The 7,148-nt window shown below is 60.3% G+C and overlaps 1 protein-coding gene across 1 annotated transcript in view; it reads left to right on the top strand.

The window, feature by feature from the left end:
- Positions 1–613: 613 nt before the first annotated feature.
- KCNJ4 (potassium inwardly rectifying channel subfamily J member 4) overlaps positions 614–7,148 on the top strand; it is a 25,283-nt gene continuing 18,748 nt past the window's right edge. Inside the window, exon 1 of the mRNA XM_004700252.2 lies at positions 614–632. The gene's annotated coding sequence lies outside the window, so the exon portion shown is untranslated. The remainder of the gene's footprint in view (positions 633–7,148) is intronic.

Below are 7,148 nucleotides of genomic sequence, written 5' to 3'. Positions count from 1 at the left end.
CCTCCGCCCCTTGGTAAGCCGGACGCGCGCCCACCTCGGGCACCGTCCATCCGTGTGTCCGGCCGCATGTTTTGTGTTCCCGGGGTCGGGTCCCTCGGACACAGCCTGCTCTGCCTTAGCGCTGACCGAGGTCCGGCCGCTCGGCGCGGTCCCGTGACTCCGGGGGCGCCGCGGACTCCCGTGCGTCTGTGCGTCCTAGTGTAGCAGCCGGGCTGTTGGCTGGGAATAGGGAGTGGAAGGACGCCTTGACCTCTTGCCCCGGCTACGACCTTTCCTTGCTTCCATCCACCCCCAGTTGTCAAGCCCAGGATCTGCAGATGTTTCAGGGAGGGTCACATGAGGCAAAGGGTCCCCTTTCCATCCAAGTCCCCCAACAGCAGCATGTTTGACAATAGCTCCGCCGTCGGACCCAGAACAAAACCCACTTGTCCTGTGTCCAGCATGGGCTTTGTTCCAGGCAACCTGAGGGCAGGCGGTCCCTGCTGTAGTGCAGCTGTAGCATAGCCTGGCTTGCAGGTGGAGGCAGGCTGGGAGCCACGCAAGCACGCAGGGACTGCTCCGATTTGCCCCCCACATACACCTCTGCTCCAAGTGCCCTGTCTGCCCTGGGGTCAGGAGGAGATGCAGAGACAGTAAGTGGAACCTTGGGGGTGGGAGTTTGTGTGTGGGGTGCATTAGACAGAGGCACAGGTGTTCTGCCTTAGACAGGTGGGTACCTCAAGAGCAGTAGGCTGACCTAGAGGTAGATTGAGGGGAGCAGGAGGAACAGTGTGTGTGTGTGTGTGTGTGTGTGTGTGTGTGTGTGAGAGAGAGAGAGAGAGAGAGAGAGAGAAATATCCACACCTCCTTGCCCAGTCCTGTGACCTCTAGGTTGGGGTCTTTGTTGGGGTGGGATGGGGCACTGTTAGCAGGACTTCAGGGCCCGAGAGCCACCTGTGGCCCAGGCTTGACCTAGGATAAGGACTGAAGAAGCAGTGGCAGCAAAGGGTAGTGGGACAAGGACTCGGGGGCCACAAGGCCGAGCCAAGGCCATTGAAGCTGAGAAGACTGACCCCAGAGCCTTGGGCTCCCTTCTCCATTTGAGGGGGGTGGACTCTTGCTGTGCTTTTCCACGGGGGTGCTGTGGGCCTCATACACCAGCCATTCAGGCTCCCAGCAGTCAGCTCACCTGGCCCTGAGACCCCCACTATGGGCAAGTCCCGCTTCCTTCATCAGTCTCTGTCCCACTGACTTCTAAGGGCTCACATCAGCTGAGGGCTGTTTGCAGGCTGTGGAAAGTGCTGGGCGGATGGCCTCAAGGATGCATTTTGTCTTCGTGAGCAGTTAATGGGGTGGGTGGGGGCATGTGGCCTGAAGGAGAGAAGCCACTGAGAACATCAGTGTCTGGGAACTAGCGGGGTCTGTCTGGGGCTTAGGTGTCCCTTGGGTCAGCCTGGAAAAGTCTTTTGATAAAAAGTCTTTGGAGCAGACAGATACCGTGTGCTTGTTGAGTCTCTGCTGAGTGACCTTGCTCAGCTGACTTGGCTTCTCTGAGCCTTGGTTTCTCCACTTGGAGAATGGGGATGTTTGGTATCAGCCTGCTAGGGTTGCTGAGCCTTTTCCAGGCACCAGCTGATTTCTGAAAGCAGTGTGCAGGTTCTGAAGAGATGTGCGGTTCAGAGACTGGAGCCCGGGCTCAGAGATGCTGCAGAAGCTGCTGCTTAGACAGGAGGGGAGGGTGGGGGAACAGTGTAGGCTCACAGGGCAGGCTGGTTCTTAATGTGGATCTGGGGGCAGCGGGGGCGGATGCTGAGGTGGGTGTGAGGAGGAGGGGGCCCCTCTGCAGGGACCACTGAGTCACGAGGACATGTAAGCGACATGACAACCGGCAACATGGTAACCAGGAGACTAGCGACGGTGGGAAAGGAACTGGAGCGGCCTGTTGGGGGTGGTGGGTGGTGGGACTGGCAGCACTGGGCTGGAGGGTCCGGGGGAGCAGCTAGGCTGGGTTCTCCATGTGAGCAAGGGAACCCGAGAGAGGCCAGATGGGCTGGGGCTAGGTGGATGCAGCTCGGAGTGGGGGGTGGGGAGACCCCACCGGGGTCCTGGGGCAGGGGGCCTTCTCCTGTACCTCCCCAGGCTCCTCCATTCTCTCCTCCACATCTCCACTTTTCATGCCTCTCCCCCTAGGATGCCAAATTTGGCTCACGCAATCTGTCGTCTCTTCTGAGATTGGCACCAGGACCAAAGCAGAGCACATTACATCACCGCCGCTCTCCCCTGCACGAGGGGAGAAGGAGCAGGAGGGGGGCAGAGGGACAGAGGGACAGGGAGGGTGGGACCAACAGGCAGCCCACAACGATCTCTCCTGCTCCCCACCCCCTCCTGCAATCCCAGGTGCTGGGGGCTCCTGGGGACAGTCAAGCAGGACACAGGCCTCTAATCTTGGGGAGATCCTAGGGACAGGCAAAGCCAGACTCTGTTGATGCCCACTGGCTCTGGGCCTCGGGAGACAAGAACCTCATTGGTTTACCCTGCGACCTTGGATAGGTTCCCTGCCTCCTCCGGGCAGAGCACACACATCTGTGCAGAGAAGAGCTGGCCAAGCCAGATATGGGTGACTCTCCTGAAAAGGGTGCCCTTGAGTCCCACTGTTCTCCTGGGGGCAGTGGGGGAGGGTGACTTTCCCATCTCTCCTTGACCTTGAGCGGGCAGCCTCCCGTCCCTAGGCCTCCAGGTCTCCACCTGTAAAATGGGGTTGCTGGAACATCAAGGGTAATTCGAGAGACACTGGACAAGAAGGCAGGGAACAGGAGAGAAGATGAGAAAGGAACTGTAGCCCCCAAATCTCAGGCACTCAAGGGGCCCTGTGACTCAGCATGCCTGTCCTGGTGGTGGGGGTGGTGACCCAGCTATCAAGGGGAGCCTTGAGGTATCTCCACCAGACAGAGGGCTTGGAACTTCAATCACTGGTCCGGTGCCTGAGTTCTACCAAAGTGGAAGGCAATGCTCAGGGTGCAAAGAGGAATGCCCCCTACCCCTCGCTCCCAGGTCACAGTGAGGCCTTAGGGCTGGAGGAGGCAGAGCTGGGGCTGACCCCTGGGCTCCTGGCTCCCTGCCTTGCCTAGCGAAAGACTGACAAGCAGGACAGGCAGACTAGGGTCCTGGAGTTTTTCGGGCCACTTCAGACTTCATTCAGTTTCCCTCCCTCCTCTGCTCCTTAGCAACATACCCCACCTTCCTGCCCCGGGCACGACCCACCCCCTCCATGTGGCTCATCTTGAGACAACCCCGGGCCTGGGCAGCCTGGTTTGGGGGTGAGGCTGCAAGGTCTCATGGTCCCATCTAGAAAATTCTCAGAGCTTGAAGTGGCAGTGGGTAGAGCAGCGGTGGGTGTTCCGAGAAGCAGTGGGCACCTCACTCTCAGAGCTGTTCCAGTAGATCCAGATGACTACCTGCCAGGGACCTATCAAAAGGGTCCAGTGGAGTGATGGACGGCCTCCTGAATCCCATTTTTCTCTGATGGCCATGAGGGGTAGCCCAGAAGCAGCCCCCATCCCTCCCAGTTTCTTCACCTGGAAGCATGGCTCCTCTCACCAGGCCTCAGACCAGGGGCTTCTGCAGTTGCCATTGCCATCCTCCTAGCAAACCCTGCGGGTTGATCTTGGTGTCCCCGTGTTACAGATGATGGGGACCCCCAGCTCAGAGAACCTCCCCAATTTGCCCAAGGTCACCCAGAAGGAAGTGGAGGCACCAGTTAGATTAATTCCCCCCGCCCACCGGGACATCCTGGGAGAAGAGTGGGAAATGCTCCTCCCCTGGGTTGAGGCTTGGCAGGAGATGGTCTGGTCGCCCCCACAGTATGAACCCCCCTTGGGGATCCTCTGGGGGATCCATTCTGAAGACAGATGCAGACGTGCAGGGACTGGGTGGCAGAGACCACAAGTGAGAATTGACCTGGGCAAATTGCTCATAGAGCTGGACTGGGGGCAGGTGGCCAGCTCCCTGGCCCAGGGTTCTGTGCCCTGCACCCACGAGCACAGATGGGCAATCGGGCTATGGTTGGTGAGGTCTGGGGTTGGGGCTGCTGATGGCTGAGCTGTGAGAGTCCTGGCCGTGGGTTGCAGAATCAGGCCCCCTGCAGACAGGAGAGGGGTTAGGAACCAGTGGGCCCCCCCTCTAACTCAGGGCCACCCACAGATGTCAGCGTTGGATGGAGTCAGCGGCTGGTGGGGAATCAGGTCTGAGGAAATTTGGTGGCTGGCACCAGCCTGGCAAGAGGAGCCTTGGGTGTGGCTTCCTGTGTGACCTTAAGTCGGTTCCTCACCCTCTCTGAGCCTGGCACGCCCCAATGCCAAAGAGTCTAGGCGGAATGATTTGGTTCTCAAAGTAGCTGCCTGTGTTCTGTCATGTCAGCGTGGTCCTCCCATTCCCCCACAGGGCCTTGGGCCCTGGGCGAGGGGTGGGCCAAAATCCTGGGGGCTGGCGGGACCCTGAAGCCGGCTTCTGGCGGTGGAAGCGGCTAAGCGCCCCTCGGGGTGTGTGGGGGATCTCGGGCACAACCCTTCTCCTCTTTTTCGTCTTTATTTTTCTCCTGTTCCCTCTTCCCCTCTCTACGTGGGCTGATCGCTGCTCAAACTTTTAATTCAGATGGTAATTGAAATAATAATATGGGCTGAGGCCGCTGCTTGTGACGGTGCAGCTGGTGGAGCTGGGCTATGAATAGACCTTGAGTCACACACGCGCACGCGCGCGCTCGGCAGGCGCGCACACGGCACTCAAGGGGTGGTGGGCGGGGTGCAGCGTGGGGGGCAGGGGTGGGCTCACGCGCTAGCTTCCGCAGAGCCTTAGCACCTCCACTCCCAAAGGCCAGCTGCCCTCTGGTCGCTGTATCGATCTGGGGGCCAGAGGGGGGGAGAGTGGCTCTCCCTGTCCCATGGAAGGAGAAACTGAGGGTGGACGCGGGGGAAGGCCAGGTTCGAAACGCGGCGCGTCTGAATGGAAATGGTTGGGTTTTGCCCTGGTTCTTCTCCAGAGCGTGCTGACCAGGTGGATGGGGCACAGCAGAGAAACGCAAGGGTTAGGCTGCTGCCCACTCGCTTGGCATCCCCATGTTCCCCCAACAGCCTCCTCCCCTCCCTGCCCCTCCGCACCATTCAGACTGATGCTTGGCCTCTGAGTGAAAGGTTTCCACAAGGGCTCTGGCTGCATGAGAGGGGCCAGCCCCTGTGTGCCAGACTGTCCCTCCCCAAGGACCCCTTCCTCGCCCCCGTTTTTCAGATGAAAATCCGAGTCCCCCTCGGCTTGTCCAAGGTGCTGCAGATAAAAACAGCCACCTCCTCGCCTCTCCTCCGATCTGTGTGTCCAGGGCCAGGGACCCTGGACTCCTCAGTTCCCTGAAGGAGAAATGGGACGTCCCTTTCTCTCTGTGAGAGTCCCACTCCTCCCTCAGCTGCCCGGCCCTTCTCTGAACGGCTGGGACAGCTGCACACGGCAGGCAGGTGTTGGTAAGATGCCCCGAGGGGAGCTACTGGTCAAGGAGAGAGAGGGCTGCTGGGGCAGCGGTGCCAGTGGACCAGGCCAGTGGACTGTGCAGGCAGAGACAGCATTGTCATGACCACCCTGCAGCTGGGCTCTGGTGCAGGCTGAGAGTCTGCCCAGGTGGGTCCAGTGGGGGCCTTGAGAAGGGCCTGAGGTTCTCCTGGGAAGATGGTGGTGGTGGTGGGGTGAATGGAGCCAAGGAGCTCTGTGGGCGGGGGGCACAGACACAACCTCCCCCTCTCCCCTCCGGCTCCACCTGCCCCATCTGCTCTCTCTGTGGGGGGCCCAGAGACCACAGGGATTTGCCCAAGGTCACACAACGACAGTGCCAGAGCCCGGGGCTGCTCTGCTGCCTCTGCCCCCTGTCCCCCAGGGCTGCTGACACCCCATCTGTCTTCACACACTCCTTCCAGCTCTGAGGTTTGGAGGAGGACGGAGGAGCTGGATCTTCCCCTCCCTTCCCCCGGGGAAAATCCCCAGATTTGGGGGAGGGGGGCAGCCCCTTGTCCCAGCTGGTGCCTGAGGCAGAGAGAGGAAGGCTGGCTGAGTAGGATCAATCTCAGCTCTGCCACTTCCTCACCCCGTGTGACCTTGACTAGGTCACTGACCTTTGGGGGAAATGCCCTTTGCTCCTCTGGGGACCAGGGACAGCCTGGAGAGGTGGCAGGGATGTGTCTCTGTGTCTGGAGCCACCTCGGCTCCCTTGGGCTGCAAGGGTTGGACGGGCCTTAGCTGGACTAGGGAGGAAGGCAATGTGTGGGCCCTGGGGGGCTGGTACCCATTTTGCAGGAGAGGGGAGTTGAGGCTGGGTGGGGGTTGGTTTGCTCGGCCTGCAGTCAATGGCGAAGTGAACTCCAGGTTTTGCTGTCTGGAATGGAGGACAGTTCAGCAAAGTCTCCCCCTGCCGCTCCCAGCCAGGCCCCACCTGGACTCAATGTTGGAACCCCTCCCCTAGCCCAAATGTTCTGAGATGTCCGCCCCTCTCTGCCCTGGGTAGTGAAGGTGCTATTTGGACTGGAGGTGGGGGTAGATGGGCTGGGGCTGGGACTCTGGGTGGCCACACAGGTGGCTGGCAGGAGCGAGTGTGCCCCACTGTGGGGGACACGGTGGAGCAGGGGCCTTTGAACCCCGCCCCAGCCACTCAGACTTCCCTTCTCTACTCGTTTCAACGACACAGGGCACCAGTTTCCCCTCAGCCTTGCGGTGAGAACGCCTGTCTCCAGGACAGCTCTTGCATCCCTGGAAGGCTCTGTCTTCACCCTGGGACCGCAGGGACTCACCTGTGGCATCTCTCCTGCCTCCATTGAGGCCCTTGTGTACAGCTGAAGGTCTGGCTCACGCCCAGCCCCAGTGAGTGGCTGTGTGGCCTTGGACAGTCTGAGCACCTCTCTGCGCCTCCGTCCTGTCCCGGAAGGGGGAGCCTGTGTATGCTCCTGCGCCTGAGGGTTCCCGAGATGATCCTTGAGCCTGAGCATATGGTGGCCTGTGTGTGACAAGAACTACTTGGTGACCAGGTCCCCTGGCCTGTCCTCCCCCAACACACTCCCAGCCCCTCACCTTTGGATTCTGCTTCTCCGGGGACCTCAGGTGTCTGTGTCCTGGCTCCCCACTTTATACCCCTCAGAACC

Source organism: Echinops telfairi, unplaced genomic scaffold (genome assembly GCF_000313985.2).
Source record: "Echinops telfairi isolate 266 unplaced genomic scaffold, ASM31398v2 ScPeMD7_2;HRSCAF=8, whole genome shotgun sequence".
NCBI lineage: Eukaryota > Metazoa > Chordata > Mammalia > Afrosoricida > Tenrecidae > Echinops > Echinops telfairi.
This window is presented reverse-complemented; position numbering and strand designations above follow the sequence as displayed.